Raw genomic sequence first — 20737 nt, forward strand, 5'->3', positions numbered from 1 at the left:
CGGGTGCTGTAGTTTTATCAAAGACTGGCAATAGTGTGTTAAACAACCCTGATGTACAGTACATGTGTAGCCTCCCTATACTCATTATGCTACAATTACAGCTTATTCCCAGCATGAGTTTATATACTGTCCCTCTGTGTGCATCTTTGGGGACCCCGTTTAACATAGAGCCCAGTGCAGATCCCCATTTCTGCAGCCTGTCTTTCCTTTAAAGGGAGAAGTAAATGCATGGGTACAATGCTCTCATTAGTATTGTATGGGTTTGTATGTATGTCAGTTATGTGCAGGGCTGCGGAATATTAATACATTTTATAAATGCAATATTAATAATAATAATACTAATAATGGCTGTTTGGATGAGTGCTTGGGACAAAGCTGAGAGCTGTGCAGGTCTGCAAAGGCTCCAGGTAATTCCCCATGGGCCGGGCTGAAGGCAGAGCACATATGTGATGCAGGAGATAGTAAGGGGGTGGGATGGGTGGCTCACAGAGGACATGGTGGATGGTGCTGGTGTGAGGAGGAGAGCAGCAGCATTTCAATGAGGGCCGGGCTAATGCAAATCACTGCAATAGCAGCAGAAGGAAAGCAGCTGCAGCCTCCACTCAGCAAGATCAGCGGCAGCTCATCCAGTCAGGGGGCCAGGAGATACACAACAAAGACCCTCCAGCCTGTCTGCCAGCACAATACCATTAACTACAATCACACAGGAGACATTTACTGCCTGAGCCCTTTAATATACTCAGAAATCCAATCAAGAACACGCTGACTGAGGGATCCCTAGGAAGGCAAATTGGTAAGTCTATTTCTAGTAACCAGTTGGGAGTGTTACCAGTCATCTCTCTCTCTCTCTATATAAATATCTATACAGCGCATATAAAATGCACTATATTGGGATTGTCCTAATTGGTGCAGCAGCAAGTCACTGTATAAACTGAATGGGGTTGAATACTTTCCTCCTTGTCTCATTCTACACATTGGTGACTGCACCAAAGCAGCCAGGAGCTCAGCATCTAATGTGGGTCTCTAAGGGCTGCTCTCCTCCCCGATTAACCCATCCATTCATTCCGCCAGCCTGATTTAAATGCAATTGGGAACTGTGCCTGTTTAGCCCGTGTAACATTATGGTAGTGGGGGGATCTTGCATTGTGCCTCGTGTGTCTGCTCATTCCATAGGCACGAGTGTTATTATTATATTATATTATAGCGCAGCCATATGTAGCTTTCATTTGAGGTGGCCATCTATCTTCAGAGCATCTCCCATCAAAAGTGATAATGTATCCAGGATGTGGGTTTATTATGTCCAGCCTCCCCCCCATCCTCGTGAGCAAGTAATTGCTCCTGGTGGGTTGGTGACTGTCCATATAATGGTACAGAGCAGTAAAATGACATAGAATTCATTTTCACCCTAATGCACAACTATAGTTAGAAAAATACTGTATAGGTCTGTGCTAAATATTAGGTGCATCCGGGTGTCTCAGTAGCTCCTGCAGACTTTAACCCTTGCATGCCGGGGTGATCATCATGTTATCAGCAAGCCTACTGGCTTCTTTACAACATGGCAGGAAATCAACCGTCTGGGTGCAAAATGCTGACACCTTATTCTCCTTAATGAGCGTCATTTACTTGGAGCAATGTGTCCGCATAGGGTGCAATTTAAACAGAAGCGGTACAGTTGCAGTCCTTCCTGGGCCAAATAGGCTTCATGTGACTTCATAACAGGTCCTGTTACCTCGAGGGGGGGGGGCAGGTAGAAGAATGAGATCACTGCTATATTACTGTGTTCCATATTTTGGCACACTTTCTAAATGTAGATTATGACTGTATATAGGTATACTGGGAATACGTGCAGTTTCAGGGCTGAACGTTTGTCTGCTGTGGCATTTACCTGGGGATGAAAAGTGAGCAAGAAAAAAAGGGAGTTGTCCTGTTAAGCTGCTCTATTTTCTCTGCACCCGTGCCATGCTCTGTATACTGGCTCTGTGCTCATTCCAACTGAGGGAGACAGTTATTGACTCTCATAGGGATTGACCAGACTGCCTCAGTAACAGTGTCTGATACCCAGCTTGGAACAAGGGAGCCCTATTCATTCTGCTCAAGTTTTTGCAGAATTTCCATTCTGACATATTGGCTGCTGCAGGCTCAGCATATTCCATTGAAAATGAGTCTGTATAGAGCAGGTGCTGCTGCCTCCAATAATGTATTCATTTGCCCTGCTTCCCCTGTTTCTTGCTTATTATTTAAAGGACTGTCAACCTAGTGCGTATTTTTTGGGTGCCATTAGGCAGTATTGAGCTAAAATATCTAGGATTTGTATTTGATGAGCATAAACAATAATATGGCTATTTATACTGCCAGTTGATTTACTTAATTTTATCAATCTATATTGCTAAAATATCTCTATATCTACAACTCCCAGAAGCCTCTTGCAACCTGACATGGGAATTCTGTCGTTTTTTTTAACAACCAGAGTGTCAAAGATTGTGCATCCATGGTCTAGGTTAAAGGTAATAAAGGCTGTGAAGCTGCCAATTAATGCATGCTGTCCATTGGAAATCAATTACAGTGCTGGGCTGCAGTTCCAATATGCTGTCCTTGGGTTAGACATCAGGTCTGTAAGTTGTTCTGTCACAGACAATGGGATATGGAGAAGGGACTTGTTTAGTGCAATAAGCGTGTGCTCATTTTAAGGACTTTGATTTTCTGCAGTCATTGGCCCAAAGAGCCTTGCCCACAATCCTCATTTATAGGCACATACAGTATAACTCAACTATAACTTCTAGTATCACCTTGTCAGCTGTTGGTTGGGACAAGGGCTTTGGGATCTGCAGACTAGCAACCGCTGGAGGGCGATAGCTTTCTAGGTACTTAGGGTCTAGGTTTATAGGTCTCTTATTTTAAACCATACTTTTCGCACACTTCTCAGTTCATGTCTGGTGTGTTCTGCCATGACTTGCTGCCAAAATAAAGGAGTCATCTGCTACTTTGATTCTCTATTATCCTCCCAACATATAAGTTGGTTTCAGCCAGTGTGGTTGTGTTTCTTGGATCAATATAAATAATATGTATCCAGTCTGCAAACTCCAGCTGGAGGGCCCCATAATGTTCAAGCCCGACCCAGATCTATCTCTCCTGTGGAACTGGATTGTCCATGTATGAATAAGTATTCTGTTAGCAAAATAGTCCTAAAGGCAACAGTAGGACCAATGTAGGGGATCTAAGCTCATTCTATTGTAGTATATTAAAGTGTGTCATCCCAATTCTTGCGGCTGTTGACCAACAATGGTGCAAGTTTCAGCGGACTGCACATATTAGCGATGCAGCTAGTATTGGCTTGCAGAGTATCTTGATTGTGGGAAAAAAAAGTTTCCGATCCTTGAGGAATGGATCTGAGATCCGCTGTTTTTTTAGAAAAAATATTCTGATATGCTACTTGTCCATAGACTGTTTCATAGAACATCTTTATAATGTCATTCAAATTAACCTGTGTAGTGTATGGGCAGGTTGGGGGCCATAAAATACCTTGGACTGTTCTGATCTTGGACTGATCTGACCCATGGGCCTCATGGTGGACAACCCAGATGTTGATCATGCCGAATTCAAAGGAACTTAGTTCACTGCAGATCTTCCAGACGCTGATTTGTGCTGCAGATAAGTTTGGTACCTTTTTACCTGCTGCAATTATCATACAGGAATCAGGTACTTACAGTCTGGACATTTAATAAATAATTTAATAAATGGAATAAATGTTTTGCAGGCGACCTGCTGGAGTTCATTTTCCTTTTTTATTTTTGCATGCTGTGATTAAATGTACAGGTATGGGACCTGTTATCCAGAATGCTCGGGACCTGGGTTTTGCTTCCAATAAGCATTAATGATATCTTAGTTTGGATCAAGTACAAGCTACTGTTTTATTATTACGGAGAAAAAGGAAATAATTTTTAAAAATTTTGATTATTTGGATAAAATGGAGTCTATGGGAGACAGCCATTCCGTAATTCGGAGCTTTCTGGATATTGGGTTTCCAGATTAGGGATCCTATACTTGTACAAGCTTATGGGTTTATATACCCGATGCTGTGGTTGCTCTAATTTGCTAATCAATGTTTTCATGACATGATACGGACACCAATAAACAATTGACCTTAATAATTACAATAAATAAATAACAAATCAGCAACTTGCCAAAATTCATGAGACTCTTCAATGTTTGTGTGAATAACTCCAGTTATCCGATGACAAATGAAACACTTTAGCTTAAACTTGCATTTGGTGTTACAATAATTCATGGCATTGATCGGCCACCATTTCTCAGTAATTTTAATCCCCTTTATTTAGTAATTGGATCCCTCAAAATGCATCCTTCTTTTGTTATGTAGCTACCTAGTCAATAGGCTGAAAATAAAAGACATGTCAATCAAGTCCGTCAGTTTACTGACAAAAACATCTTCGTCTCATCAGCCAGTCTTCAGTGAGGCATACAATAACACTTGCTTTCTTTAGGGATAAATTGACCTTGAAATTTGGTACTGGAGGGATAGCGTCCTTTAACAAACCAGCTGTTTTGTGTGAATAACAGCTCTAAAGGGATACTGGGAATTGTAGTTTTGCAATACCTGGAATAAGTGTTGTGCAAGCCCACCAAGCAACACTCTGAGTAGGCCCAGGTGTCAGTAGGCCCTCCTGCTTTCCCAACCATTTGGCCATATGCACCAATACTGTAGGCATTCCCTATTTCTTTATGAGAACTGGAGCATACCATAGATGAGAGTGTTTAAGAGAGAGAGAGAGAGAGAGAGAGAGATGTGATAAATAGAGAGATAGATAAATAATTAGATAGTTAGGTAATGATAGAAAGATACGATAGATAGATGATAGATAGATAGATAGATAGATAGACAGGCAGGCAGACAGACAGATAGATTAAATAGACGGACAGATAGATACAGTAGTAGATGATAGATTAGATAGATAGACAGACAGACAGAGAGATGATAGATAGATAGATAGATGATATATAGAGAGTTAGAGGTATAGATACGTGATAAATAGAGAGATAGACAAATAATTAGATAGGTAATGATAGAAAGATAGATGATAGATAGATAGATAGATTGGCAGGCAGACAGATAGATAGATTAAATAGACGGACAGATAGATACAGTAGATGATAGATTAAATAGACAGACAGACAGACAGACAGACAGACAGACAGACAGACAGACAGATAGATAGATAGATAGATAGATAGATAGATAGATGATAACACATAACACAAATGCAATGCTTATAAAGTAATCGCTATTAAATCACTACCTATCTGTCCCTTTAATGTTCCTTGCCTTGCCGGTTCTGATCCAACCAAGATTCCAGTTCCCACAATGCCTTGCATGTTTCTTTGATGATTATCATTACAGATCCATTTATCAGAGAACATGTAAGGCAGGCATGTCCAAAGTGCGGCCCGGGGGCCAATTGTGGCCCTTTTTCAAATTGACACCGGCCCTCAGCCTCCATCATGAAATTAATAATCAGCACAGTGCGACAAATTTGTGCGATTAGCCGCCGGCAAATAAATTTGCGAAACGCCCGTGAAAATTCCCTGGCAAAAAATACAGACCCAGCATTTAAAACAGACGCTGGCATCAAAAACAGACGCCGACGTCGAAAAAACGGACACCTGCGTCAAAAACGGATGCCGTCGCTGTTTTGCAATTTTCTCAAATTCGCCCATCACTAGTCAATAGTATAGTAAACTAAAGAAGTATGGCGTCACTATGTGCCAGTACATGTCTATTACTAACACCTTCAGCACACAGGCAGCAGTATAGAACAAGTGGCAGATCATTTCACTAATGTGCCCAAATATTACTGCTACGTGATTCCTGTAATTTAATGTTAATGGTTCAAAGAATGTCGGGCTGAATAGTCGGCCCCCACACATTGTCACCTCACCAAATCGGGTCCTCGTTGCAAAAAGTTTGGGCACCCCTGATGTAAGGTGTTGTGGAAACAGAAGTGTAGGCTGCAGGAGAACTGAATCTCAGTGCATAGTTTCAAGGGAATGTGTCAGCAGGGCAAGAAGTAACAGTACAGTTTGTATAGGCATGTATAATTGTTATGAATCTGTGCACCTATTACATTTCCTTATTTATCTTTGCCATCCCATATGGAAGCATAAAAGCACCTGGTTATATTGCTCTGTTGTGCCAGGTGCCCTCATGGTGCCCAGAGACCAATCAGAAACCTCCAGCATGTGCCACTATGTGTTATATATTCTGCAGCACATATAATGCACATTGTACTGTGTTCCACACAATCTGCCAGTGATTTAACACTTTCATTCTACCATATTCTTTGTTAAAATTGGTAAAACCTACCACTCCAGCAAATTGTGTGTTGCCCTTCTCTGTTTAAAATTTTTAATAACTTAATTTCTGAGCATATTACTAGGATTCGGTGTCCTCTTGTACAGCTCTCCCCCCCCCATCCTCCATATGGATCCCCTAATGCTTCCCTTTTCCGGCTGCACTTTCAGCTCTAAACTTCCCTCAACTCCTTTATTTATATCTGTCATATTTTACATTCCTTTCTCACCCTCTCTGCTCGTCCCACAGCTCGTGCATTGCACATTATTCATGTAGCATGCTATGTATTGAGATTGTGTAACGGTTAGGAACTGGGTCTCAAGCAAAATAACCTTTGTGTCCTCCTTGTTTATAATTTAATGTGAATCTCTTTAACTGTTGCAATTGCACTACAACTCCCAGCATGCCTTTGATATCATATTGCCTTACTACACCCTTTGTAGTACTTGTTGTTGCAGAAAAGACATACATAACTTGCTCACAGAGTCACAGCCATGCAGATATTCAGTGTATAATACTCTGAAACATAATTACTGATCCTTATGGGACTGGCCACACTGGAGGAGATGTCAGATGCAGATGGCCAAAGGAATGGGATTGAATAGACAACATTAATACATGTGCATCTTTTCCCCACTGATACATCAATCTGCAATTGTGATCTGTTCATGTTTAGAGGCATATATCTTCATTCTACATTATTTCTGAAGAGACCCAGTGGCTGCTGTCTATGTAAAGGACACCTATGTGCCGTCTCCTATGAGAACTGTATGAAACACATGCTAAGGCAGTTACCATGTGAGCTGCATCGTATTGGCCCTTGTTACTAGATGCTAGTTACTACTACCCAGACTACTGATACTGATATTTATAAAATGAGTCTATGGAGCAGCATGGCAAAACTCTAAATTCAGTTGGCTGATTAGTAGACTGAGCGGTTAGCAATAGGGAACTATTTGTGGGGCATAAATGTTACCATTCTTCAGAGCTCAACATTAATGAGTATTTTTTTATTGTAACTAGTGGTGCATATGGAACATGGGCTGTTTATATTAACAGGGGAGTCTCTGCAGAGTCAGTGTCAGAGGAAATGGAGATTAAACAGATCAGAATCCCTCTTCTTAATAAATGGGACTAATTTATAAACACGGGCGAATTTGCTCCTAAACAGTAACCTATAGCAGCCAATCTGTAATTAGCTTTTTTTTTTACAGCCAGCTGCAGGTTAAACACTGTAATCACCTGATTGGTTGCCATGGGTTACTGCCCTTGTGCAAATTTGCCTGGTGTTTATAAATGACTCCCATTGGGTCTAACCTGATGAGTATGTAGGGAGTACACACGCAAAAACATGATAGCAATTTAGTGGGTGTTGTTGCACCAAACCAGCACCAAAGACATGTAGGCAGCGGTACAGCTTGTAGTGTGAAAGAGGAAAATGACAGTTTAACTTGAACCTCAGTTATAAATAACCCCCCCATCTTCACTTTACTTTTTCTCAGTGTTCCTTTGCTCTCAGCACTCGTTTGCAGTATTCTATAAATATACAATATTATTGTTTAATGCGATAATATCCTGGAATAGACTTGGTTATTATAGGGAAGAAGATAAGATATTTCTGAAAGGAGAAATGCTATATATAATATATATATATCACCCCATTCAACCAAAAGAAGGCCAGATTTGTGCACTTTTGGGTTATAAGACAAAAGCTAGTAAGTGTAGGTAAATATATAAACTAAAGGTGGCCATACACGGGCCGATAAAAGCTGCCGACAGTCGGCAGCTTATTGGCCCGTGTGTGGGGGCCCCCGACGGGCTTCCCCGATCGAGATCTGGCCGAAAGTCGGCCAGATCTCGATCGGATGGGGTTAAAAATCCCGTCGGATCGCGGCCGCATCTGTTCGTTGATGCGGTCCCGCGATCCGACCGCCCGTTTGCGAGCGTGAAGGATCCGATCGTTGGGCCCTAGGGCCCACGATCGGATCAGCCCGATATTGCCCACCTCAAGGTGGGCATATCGGAGGGAGATCCGCTCGTTTGGCGACATCGCCAAACGAGCGGATCTATCCGTGTATGGCCACCTTAAGCCTTTGCAGGGCTTGCTAATAGAGTTTAAAAGCCTCTAGTTACAACTCATTCATGAAAGAATTATAACTTGTGAATAAACAATGAGGAGGCAGGTGAGTGCATATATTTTATGTATCAAGGGATCGCAATCTGATCATCATAACGCTGCATTGTTGTAAATCTGCAAGGCCGGTGCCAACACAAATTTTATATATGAAATAGCCACATTACGGAAGAATGTAAGCATAACGGAGGCACCTATAGAAAATAGACCTGAAAACGAAGGTGTGTGTATAAAAAAAGTGTCATGCACCAAAAGAGTCAATGCTGTCCTTTTATGCTCCTTATTTACTCAGTGTGACCCCTTCCTATCATGCCAGCTGTAGTGCCAGCTTACTAGCATCCCTCTGTGCACTGTAGGTCATGACTTCTGGCAGATTTAGCACAGGAAGCTGCATGCACTGCTGCAATTCTGCCAATAAATCACCAATTCTGCAGTGGCAAAGATCTCTTTTCAAAGTGAGGGAATGTGCAGTGCAGTTGCAAGTACATTGTACATTCTGGATGAACATCACCGTAACTTCAATACAGGTAACTTCAATCCGTTATCCAGAAAGCTCTGAGTTATGGAATGGCCGTCTCCGATAGACTTCTTATTATTCAAATACAGGTATTGGACCTGTCATCCAGAATGACGTATATTAGGTCTACTAAAAAATCATGTAAACATCAAATAAACCTAATATGCAAATTTTGCTCCCAATAAGTATCAATTATATCTTAGTTTGAACAAAGTACTGTTTTATTATTACAAAAATTACATTAAAATGTTGGGTTATTTGGATAAAATGGAATCTATGGGAGGCAGCCTTTCGTAATTCGGACCATTGTAGATGCAGGTTTCTGGATAATGGATCCCATACCTGTAATCCAAATTTTTAAAAATGATTTCAGTACCTTGTACATGATCCAAACTAAGATATAATTAATCCTTATTGGAAGCAAAGACAGCCTATTGGGTTTATTTAATGTTTACATGATTTTCTACTAGACTTAAGGTATGAAGATCCAAATTACAGAAAGATCCATTATCCGGAAAGCCCCAGATCCGGAACATTCTGCATAACAGATCCCATACCTGTACATAAGGGGTGCTAAAGATGAACATCTGTCACTATCACTGGATTATTTTGTAGTCTGATGCCCTTTTGTTTGGGATCCCAGTGTTGTGATTGTCTCCTGTGTTGCATTGCTGTCAGTGTTGTAAAGTGCCATGTACGTTTTGCCATATGTACATATGATATTTACATACATATCTGCCAAACACTGTATAATATTCACAAGGAAACTTTGCTTTTTGGTGGGAGTGGGTCCTAATAATATATTTATAATCATAGGTTAATTTACATCTATGCAGTTAGTCACATGGGACATTACAAGGTACGCAGCGCTACAAAATATGTTGGCGCTATATAAATACATGTTAATAATAATAATAAAAGGTACAATAACTTTCTAGGACAAATATAAGAAACTGCAGTGTTATATGTACCATTATCTTGCTGGGGTTGGTGTCTCTGTTTTGTTTATGGAAATGTAATAAATATGGTATAAAGGCAAGGGTGGGTGGTGGATCCAGTAGGCTTTTGTGATGGACCCACCCCATTTTATCATCACTTGGTACAGAATATAATCAGAGCCTTGTCATAGAGTGGTTTTTAAAATAGTTAGAAATGTGAACATGATTAGTTATTGGTACATCACAAAATCTATACCGGTGCCCAATGCTTTGCCTGGTTTAGATAGAATTTTGATATTTTCCAGTTGTTGCTTTGCATTATGAGTAGCGATGGGCGAATTTGTCGCGCTTCGCTAAAATAATTGGTGGAAAACAGCAAAAAATATGCGAAACACGAATTATGACACCTGCGTCAATTTTGAAGCTGGCGTTAAAGCCAATGAGTGTCCAAATAATGTTGATGGGCGGCAGTTTTGACGCAAGCGACTTTTCCAACATGAGTGAAAAATGTTTTGACGCTGGCAAATTTTTGCCGCCGAATTTCCGCGGCAGTTTCGTGAATTTATTTGCCGGCAGTGAGACGCAGAAATTAGCCGCAAATTCACTTCTGGAGAATTTATTTGCACATCACTAATTATGAGTAAGGAAATCATTTTTTTTTATCTGTTGATATTTAGTGATGGGCGAATTTATTTGGCAGTTGCAAATTTTTTGGCGAATTTGCCTGTTTCGCCGCCGGTGAATAATTTTGCGAATTTGCGGCAAAAATTCGCTGGAGAGTATTCATCGGCGTCGAAAAAAATTTGATGCCGCCGATGGTTTTGATGCCGCCGATGGTTTTGACGCAGTTTTGCTAATTTTTCGCCAGTTTTGCTAATTTCACGGGACATTCACAAAATTTGTGGCAAAGCGAAAGTGGGGGAAATTCGCCCATCACTACTGTTATTTCAATTCTCTTTGAACTGTACTTTATTGTGCATGCTGTCAGTGTACCTATTGTGAGCTTCTTCCATAAGATCGGCCAGTCCTTTATACTTTCTTCTAAGGTGCTGATCCTCTTCCCAAGTATGTCCAGTGATGCATATGCACCAGCCAAGGGTGTTATACGGGATACTGGGGGAAAAGAACAAAGTGGGCGGTAAAAGAAAGTACGCAAGTCTGGTTGAATATTTATAGAAGAGGTGCACTGGCAATGGCAAAGGTTGAGCCAAACAAATTGCCACTCTCTCCAGCGGTTTAACATTTAGTTCTTCTTTTTAAAGGGGTGGTTCATCTTCAGGTTCACTTTTAGTATGTCATGGAAAAGCCTATTATTAGCAACTTTTCAACTGGTCTTTATTTGTTTTTTTTTAAATAGCTTCTGACACTTTACAGTTTTCAGGTGGGGGTCACTGATTCCAGTAGCCAAAAAAAATATTGTTATGTAAGTCTACAATTTTATTGTTACTTATTATTACTTATCTCTCTATGTAGGCCATCTTCTATTCATATTTCTGTTTCTCTTTCAAACCACTGCCTGGTTGCTAGGATAAATTGGACCCTAGCAACCAGATAGCTGCCAAAATATCAGACTGCTGAACAAAAAGCTAAATAATTAAAAAAAAAACTCAGATAATAAAAAATGAAGGCATGGTATATCTAACGTAAGTCATTCTAAAACCACTGGACTTGCCGAGTAATCATTGAAATTGAAATTCAGTGATTACTCAGCAACTCCAGTTGTTTTAGAATGACTTATAATACACAAAAGCCATGAATATCCTGTAAATTATATCCTTATACACGGTGAGTTCTGATGTCATCAGTTATAAACGGTGAGTTCTGATGTCATTTCTGTCACATGACTCATTGAAATTTGTGTATTATAATAAATAAAGTACCCCAGTTGTAAAATATGAGGATATTAGAACTTACCTCGGAGTTCCATGACCTGTATAAAAACACTCGGCCTTCGGCCTCGTGTTTTTATATGGTCATGAAACTCCTCGGTAACTTATAATATCCTTATATTTTACAAAAGGGGGTACTTTATTCACTATATATTAGATAGTAAATGAAGACCTGTGATGGGCGAATAAATTCGCATGGCACAAATTTGCGGCAAATTTCAGTGTTTCGCTGCCAGCGAATAAATTTGCGAATCTCCCACGAAAACCTTCAAATTTCACTATTTTTATGTGAAATCCTTTCAAATTTCCCGATTTTTTAGTGAAATCCTTCAAATTTCAAGATTTTTTATTGAAAACGTCCGAATTTCAAGTTTTTTTGTGAAAACGTTCGAATTTCACGAATTTTTTGTGAACTTTACAAATTCATGATTTTTCGTGAATTTTTCGCTGTTTCGTGAATGTTTCGCCGAAGCGAAACTGGAGCTATCCGCCCATCACTAATGAAGACCAATTGTCTCAGAATAGCACTTTTTACATCATATGAAAAGTTAAATTAAAGGCGAAGAACCCCTTTAACTTAGCACTTGCCAGGTAGAGAAAGAAGAGACATTTCAGGTATTTGCCTTGGTCTCATACAAACCTCTAACAACAGAAAAAGCTTAAACGGCACAAGTTGGATGAGCCAGGTGTACAGACCCTAGAAATCTTCTGCTGAGGACCAGTAACATAAACACTAGCTGTATCTTCCATTACATGATTTGTACCACCCTGGATGGAAGGACGTGCCCCTGAGAACTCGATTATCTTCCACCCATGTTTATAATTCAGCATAGAAAATCCATTATGGGCATATAATGCAGGTAGCCGTTTTGTCTTATCTTAATGGATTTGCTGTGCAATTGCTGGCTTTATTAATGCTACACACCGTGTCCCAGCTAGTTAGGAAAATCCCTCTGCTCCCCAGCCTGAAGACATGATAAAGAACAATAAAATTCACTTGCACTTCTCATATAAAAATATGTCTCACCCATATTAACACTCATAAAACACACATACCTGTATTAACACACATAAAATCTAAATGTGTATATATATATATATATATATATATATATATATAAAACAATTTAACAGTCACTCAAAGGTTAAAATCCAAGACCTTAAAAAAATTATTTGTATATCGTTATCCTTAAAGGGGTGGCTCACCTTTAGGGTAACTTTTAATATGTTATAGAATGGCCATTTCTAAGCAACCTTTCAATTGGTTTTCAATATTTATTTTTTATAGTTTTATAGTTATTTGCCTTTTTTTCTGACTCTTTGCAGCTTTCAAATGGTGCGTCGCTGACCCCTTCTACAAAGCAAAAGCTCTGTAAGGCTACAAATGTATTGTTGTTGTTACTTTTTATTACTCATGTTTCTATTCAGACCATTCATATTCCAGTCTCTTATTCAAATGAATGAATGGTTGCTAGTGTAATTTGGACCCTAGCTACCGGATTGCTTAAAATGCATATTTAAGAGCTGCTGAATAAAAAGCTAAATAACTCAAAAACTTTACATCATAAAAAATGAAAACCAATAAAAATTGTGTCAGAATATCCCTCTCTACATCATATTAAAAGTTATCCCAAAGGTGACCAACCCCTAAGTATCCAAATGTATAACCTTATCCTTATACATAATTGCAAAAACACACAGGATCCATAACCGTCAACTAGTGATGGGTGAATCTGTCCTATTTTGATTCACCGGAAAAATTTGCAAAACTCTGTTAAAATTTGCGAAACAGCGAATATTTTTGCGAAACGCAATAATTTTGATGCGCAAAATTTTGACACTGGAAATTTTCCACTGCCAATTTTCGCCGCTGCTTTGCGAAAACATTTCCGGGCGGCGAAAAGTGGAAATTTCCTGCGAATCCATGGCAGGCGAATAAATTTGCCCATCACTACCATCACCGTAAACTTCTACAGAATCTTCACGGATTTTGTTTCTATGTTTATATCTATAATTTTGTGCATTTCCAACTGACATTCAGACGCGACATTCAGAAAAAGGATGACAATCTGGCTGTTTAGGTGAAAATGTCAAATAACATTTTTAAAGGTTCAAACACTGACTGAGAGACGCAGATATGTGAAATAAGTGAGATGAAAAAACAAGATGCAAATTTATAAATAAAAGATAAAACTCTGCTTTATGTAAAAAAAAAAAAAAAGGCTTTGAGAGGGGACTATGTGATTAGTGTGGGGTTTTGGTAGATAATAAATCTTGCAGCAGCCTTTGCGCTTGATGAAAGCCTTATCGGGGGTTGATGAGAGGGCAGGTAGCCCAGTGGGCTCATATAAAGCTGAATGGAACATATGGCAGATGCACAGATGTGAGCCTCTAATAAAGACAACATCCATTCTGCAAGTGCCAGTCAATAGGAATGAGGCATTGTGAGCTGAGCAGATGTCACAGGGATCACACTATATAAAAATATATCCTTTGTATGTGTGTGTGTTTAGGGGGGAGGTTGTTGTCCCCTGTTTTATTGTTTTTATCCCCTACTTCATTTACACATTTGCTGTGTCGTGGCACCAAATCAATTCCCTGCTAAACATCCATTAGCATTTTAATGTGTTCAGCGGCTCTAAACCATGTTCTCATTCTAAGTCCAGCTTAACTGTTATTTCTAGGGATGGGCGAATTTGACCCATTTCGTTTCAACAAATCCGCCACCAGCGAAATGTCGCTGACACCCATAAAATTTTTGTTGCGCGGCGAAATTGCGCATCTTTTTTTTTTTTTTGACGCATGACGCCATACAAGTCTATGGGCGTCATTTTTGAGGCGAAACAAGTCGAAAAAATTCGCCCATCCCTATTTTCACTATCCATTCAAGATACAACTAAAAACAACTACAATTTCCGAACGATGCATTAAAAGAAAAATCTAAATATACTCAATTAGTTGTAAATTTGAAATATAGCAATGCATCTTGAGTGTACGTTTTTAACATAGAATATTCTTCTTTTTTAGGGATGCGCCGAATCCAGGATTCAGTTCGGGATTTGGCCAGGATTCAACCTTTTTCAGCAGGATTTGGATTCGGCTGAATCCTTCTACCCAGCAGAACCAAATCCTAATTTGCGTATGCAAATTAGGAGCGGGGGGGAAATCACGTGAATTTTTGTCACAAAACAAGGAAGTAAAAAAAATGTCCTTTTCCCACCCCTAATTTGCATATGCAAATTCGGATTCAGTTCGGTATTTGGCAGAATCATTCTTGAAGAATTCGGGGGTTCAGCCGAATCCAAAATAGTGGATTCGGTGCATCCCTATTTTTTTTACCACTTTGTATACTGTGGGGAAAAGACAAAAGATGCTTCATTAATATACATTAATATATGATGCTCCATATTGTTGTATTTAATGGATGCCAGTGCTGCTAGATGTAACTTTGCTCACTGTACTGCATTGTGTAACTCATACCTCCTAACTGTCCCGTTTATCGTGGGACAGCTCAACCCGCAGTCCCGGATTGTTAGTTAAATGTCCTGGTTTTCTCTTTGATCTCCTGCACTGAACAGCTACAACATTTCTAACTTAATTGGCTTTTGGCTGAGAGCCCAGAATAGATACTTAGATACTTTTGTAACAATTTAAGATAAACAAAGAAACACATGTAACAATTTAAGATAAGCAGGTCTCTTGGGGAAACTGTGACTTGCATCTTAAAGGGCAATTTGCCTTCAAAACTGTAATAACACATAAAAAAACAAAGAAATGTGTTCAAACTTTCTTAACCTGCCAAATTTTGTAAAACGAACATGGTAATTAGGAGGTGTGGCCACAAAATGGACGTGGTCAAAAATGTAGCCTCGCTGAGCGCAGAAATTTAGAGTGAAATAGAGTGATCAAAGATAATTGCTGATGAATGGGGGAGGGGCTGAATAGGAAGAGGAGTAATAAAAAGCCGCAATAACAATAAATGTGTAGCCTTACAGAACATTTGTGTTTTTAGATGGGGTCATCTAAATATAAATAATTGAAAAACTATTAAAAAACTAAAAAATCAATTGAAAAGTTTTTTGGAATTAATCATTCTATAACATACTAAAAGGAAACTTAAAGGTAAACCACCTCTTTAAGCGATAGACAATTATAGGGCTCATTCATGGCTGCAATTGTAGTGTGAAAGTGCAAATGTGGACACAAATCACTGTTTATTTAACCAAAATGCAGCATTTTCCCCATAATTCCAAAGTAATTGCATTTGCATGGGGAGTTGCACCTTGCACAGTTGCATCACACAGGTGTACCCATCAAAACACTCATGCAGTCGTGTAACTAGATATTACATGGCCTCACAGCAAATTAATTCTAGGGCCCCTACAATATCCAGAGGTTTTTCTTTTTTTACCAATACATTGCTCATTATTTAGGGCCTTATGGGGCCCCCTATACCTCCTGGGCCCCTGCTTCCTCTGTAGTTACGGCCCTGCACACATGAATGTGGAAGAAAATAGGAGTTGGATGTTAAAAAGAGATTTGCATGAGATTCTTTTGGCACATCTCACCTGCACCTATTGATGCAGCCGCTATGAGAATATTATTGGCATGTTCAGGGTTGGTGGTAGCTCCAGGGTTCCACATTGTTATTAGGAATTCTTGAGCACGATTCAGCAGAAAAGTATGGATGCAATGGCACATAGCACAAGCAAGTGCGAGGAGTGTGTTGGACACAAGTACCAGACTTATCATTTTCTTAAATGAGTTCTTATGTGTGAGTTTTATAGTTCATTTACTGAATATTTTAGAGGATATTATAGGCAGATACTGTAGCGGACCATCTTTTCCCCAGTAGAAAAGAACAAAGAACCAGGGCCCACCCCTTCAAACTAGAGGGAAAGAACTTTCATTTGAAGCAACGTAGGGGGTTCTTCATAGTGAGGACAGTGAGGTTGTGGAATACACTGCCGGGAGATGTTGTGATGCTGATTCAGTTAATGCTTTTTAAGAGTGGCTTGGATGATTTCTTGTATACCAGAATGAATCCAGACCCACACATCCTGGCCTTCAGGTTCTTAAATGCCCGGTGCTCAATGATAGAGGGATCGTCACTCTCCCAATCCAATAGGTAAGAAAAACTTTTTGTCCAAGAAATCATCCAAAAGGTAAGAGAAATTCACTGGCACACATGGCAAATGCAAGCATGGCCAAGCCCTTGCAGTTTATTAGTGAAAATGCAATGTTTCAGGGTAATATTCAAAGGGGTGTTACCCAGAAACATTGCATTTTCACATATAAACCGCAAGGGCTTGGCCATGCTTGCATTTGCCATGTGTGCCAGTGAATTTCTCTTACCTTTTCGGATGATTTCTTGGACAAAAATATATTCCAAGGCTATTGTGATCTTTATATCTTAATATCTATAATTAGTTTAGTATAGGTACGTGTGTATGTGTGTAACGATCGCCGCCCGGAGCAGGCCCAGGAGCTCCGGGCGGCGCGTCCATCTTCGCCGGCGTCGCTCCCAAAATGGCGGCGCCCATGGCCGCCACGTGGGTAGCGGCGCCGGGCGATGACGTCAGCGCGCCGACGTCGGCGCAAGAGCGTCAATGACGTCAGAATGGCGCCAAATTTGAAAATAAAAACGCCAACTAGACGCCAGAATGGCGCCCAAGAATAGGATTACTTTCCTGAAGCATATCCTGGGTTTCCTGTGTGCCTTATTGCCTAATCTTGTTCCTGCCTTGTATCCTGACCCTTTGCCTGGACTTTGGACTTTGTTTGTATTCTGCCTGCCTGTGAACTCTTGCCTGATCCTGACTATTCTCCGTTTAACCCTTTGGATACCGCGACCTTGTTCCCTCAAGAGGGCTTCCTCCTTGATCCAGACAACCTCCCTGGAGGGAGCTCCCGGCTCCCTGCAGTTTCCAAGCGAGCGTTCCAAGGTGGGTATGTGATGTCTCGATTGGAAGGCAAGCCACTGGAGTGGGCAACGTCTCTTTGGGAGAAGAATTCCCCGCTGACTTTGATGTTAAAGACTTTCTCCAAGCTTTTCGTATAGTCTTTGATGCTCCAGGTCGGGTTGCGAACGCCCCTGCCCGTCTCTTGCAGCTCCGGCAAGGAAGCCGCAGTGTCAATGAGTATGCTATAGACTTCCGAACACTGATGGCGGAGACTTCCTGGTGTGATGACGCTTACAAGGCTGTATACTACCAAGGCCTATCCATCCGCATCAAAGATGATCTCGTCTCCAGAGAGACTCCTGACACCCTGGAAGGGTTGATCGCTCTATCCATTAAGGTGGACACTCGTCTCAGAGAGCACCAGGTGGAGAGAGAGCGCAGTAGACGATTTTCTCCCATGTTGGCCCCTCGCTTTCAAAGGCCGATTCTGCAAACACCCGCTGTTCCTGTGACCCATGTGTCGACATCTCCCTTGGAGGAACCCATGCAAGTAGGAAAGACTCGCCTCTCGAGCAGGAAAGACTCCGAAGACGTATAGCAGGTCTCTGTTTATACTGTGGTGGGCATTCCCATTTTGCCAACGCCTGTCCTGCCAAAGCCAAGAGTTTTGTACCCCGAGGTATGTCTCAGGTTTCTCATGTAGGGGGCATCACTCGAGGTTCTCTGGAGAAGTATCAAGAAAATTCACGCAGGCTTCTCCTTCCTTTGCAGATTCACCTGGCAAGTAAGTCTATCTTCGAAAGGGCCTTCCTCGACTCCGGAGCGGATGGCAATTTCATGGATGCCTTTTTGCCGAACGCATGAAGATTCCTCTGCTTCCATTGTCTTCTCCCCTGCGAATTACTGCCATAGATGACAAACCCCTGGAGTTTGAATTCGTCACAAAGTTCACGGCGGAACTATCTGTACAAGTTGGGGCGCTGCATCAAGAAAAACTTTCATTCTTCATCATCCCCTGTCCTTCTACTCCAGTGATATTGGGTCTTCCATGGTTACGTCTGCATAACCCCACCATAGACTGGTCCACTGGGCAGATCTCTCGTTGGAGTTTATTTTGCCTGCAACATTGCCTTCCGCCAAAACCCCTCGAGAAGGTGAATGTCTCCTCTGCGGAATTAAAGACTTTGCCCTCCACTTACAAGGGATTTCCGATGTGTTTTTGTAAAAAGTCTGCAGAGTTCCTTCCCCCACATCGCTCCTACGACTGTCCGGTTGAACTCCTGCCTGGAGCATGCCCCCCAGAGGGCGCACCTACCCTCTCTCTCCTGCAGAGACTACCGCTATGAAGGAGTACATCCAAGAAAATCTCCAGCGGGGGTTTATCCGCCCTTCTACCTCTCCTGCAGGGGCTGGGTTCTTCTTCGTGGAGAAGAAGGACGGAGGCCTTCGGCCTTGTATAGACTATTGGGGTCTGAATAAGATCACCGTGAAAAACAGATACCCTCTGCCCCTGATTGCCGAGCTCTTTGACCAGCTGAAAGGGCAAAGATTTTCTCCAAGTTGGATCTCCGGGGGGCCTACAACCTCATTCGCATCCGGGAGGGTGACGAATGGAAGACGGCATTCAACACTCGGGATGGGCACTATGAATATCTCGTTATGCCCTTCGGCCTATGCAATGCCCCTGCCGTCTTCCAGGAGTTTGTGCATGATGTGTTCCGAGATCTCCTAGGAAGGTTCGTAGTCGTATACTTGGACGACATCCTGATCTTTTCCAAGGACCTTGAAAGTCATCGCTCCCAGGTGAAGGAGGTACTCTCTCGTCTGAGGAAGAACTCTCTCTTCGCCAAGTTGGAGAAGTGTGTTTTCGAGGTATCCAAGATCCCCTTCCTAGGATACATTATCTCTCCAGAGGGATTTGAGATGGACCCCGTGAAAGTGTCGGCCATCCAGGAGTGGCCTCTCCCACTGAGTACCAAAGCAATCCAGAGATTCATCGGATTTGCTAATTTATATCGACAGTTCATCCGGGGGTTCTCTTCCCGCATTGCACCTATCCTGCCCTCATCCGAAAAGGGGGTAAACCCAGCCTGTGCCTCCATCTGCTATAGAAGGCCTTTCAGTCCTTGAAAGAGGCCTTCACGTCCGCTCCTGTTCTTCGACATCCCAATCCTGCACTACCCTTCTGCATCGAAGTTGATGCTTCTGAAGTCGGAGCCGGAGCTATCCTGTCTCAGAGACATTCCTCTGATGGAAAATTGCACCCCTGTGCGTTTTTTCTCCAAGAAGTTCTCATCCGCAGAGCAGAACTATGACGTCGGGAATCGAGAACTCTTGGCAGTCAAGCTTGCCCTTGAAGAATGGCGTCACCTCCTGGAGGGTTCTGAAATACCTGTCCAGATTTTCACCGATCACAAGAATCTGGAGTTCATACAGTCCCTCAAGAGGCTAAATCCCAGACAAGCCAGGTGGGCCCTTTTCCTTTTCCCGATTTAACTTTGTTTTGACTTATCGCCCAGGTTCCAAAATCTGAAGGCCGACGCCTTGTCTCGTAGCTTCACTCCGGTGGACCGTGACCCTGAGAGACAGGAACCAATCATTCCACCAGTCAAGATCATTGCCTCTCTGTATCCCCAATTTGCCGACCAGATTCTGGCTGGCAGTCCTCGCTCCTCAAGATACTCCGATTGCATGGCCTTCGTCCCTCCAGAACTTCGCCTGGGCCATCCTGCAACAAACCCACTGCTCCAGGCAAGCTGGACATCCTGGTTCGGCTAAGACCCTTGAACTCTTGAGGCGCCTAGTCTGGTGGCCTGATATCCGCAAGGATGTAAAGGACTTTGTGGCTGCTTGTAATGTCTGCGCCACTTCTAAGCCTAGCCATTCCCGCCCCAGTGGGTTGTTACAGCCTTTGCCGGTACCCTCTCGTCCATGGACGCACCTCTCTATGGACTTTATTGTCGAACTTCCTCCCTCCGGTGGGAATACTGTG

General features: G+C 41.7%; 1 protein-coding gene across 3 annotated transcripts in view; it reads left to right on the forward strand.

Moving 5' to 3' along the window:
- Positions 1-479: 479 nt before the first annotated feature.
- LOC108709942 (serine/threonine-protein kinase DCLK1) overlaps positions 480-20737 on the forward strand; it is a 221752-nt gene continuing 201494 nt past the window's right edge. For 2 of the 3 annotated variants that reach the window (XM_018250240.2, XM_041584499.1), the window contains exon 1: positions 483-793. The gene's annotated coding sequence lies outside the window, so the exon portion shown is untranslated. Of the gene's footprint in view, positions 794-20737 lie in introns of all 3 variants that reach the window. The other variant, XM_018250241.2, reaches the window with a different exon arrangement.

Source organism: Xenopus laevis, chromosome 2S (genome assembly GCF_017654675.1).
Source record: "Xenopus laevis strain J_2021 chromosome 2S, Xenopus_laevis_v10.1, whole genome shotgun sequence".
NCBI lineage: Eukaryota > Metazoa > Chordata > Amphibia > Anura > Pipidae > Xenopus > Xenopus laevis.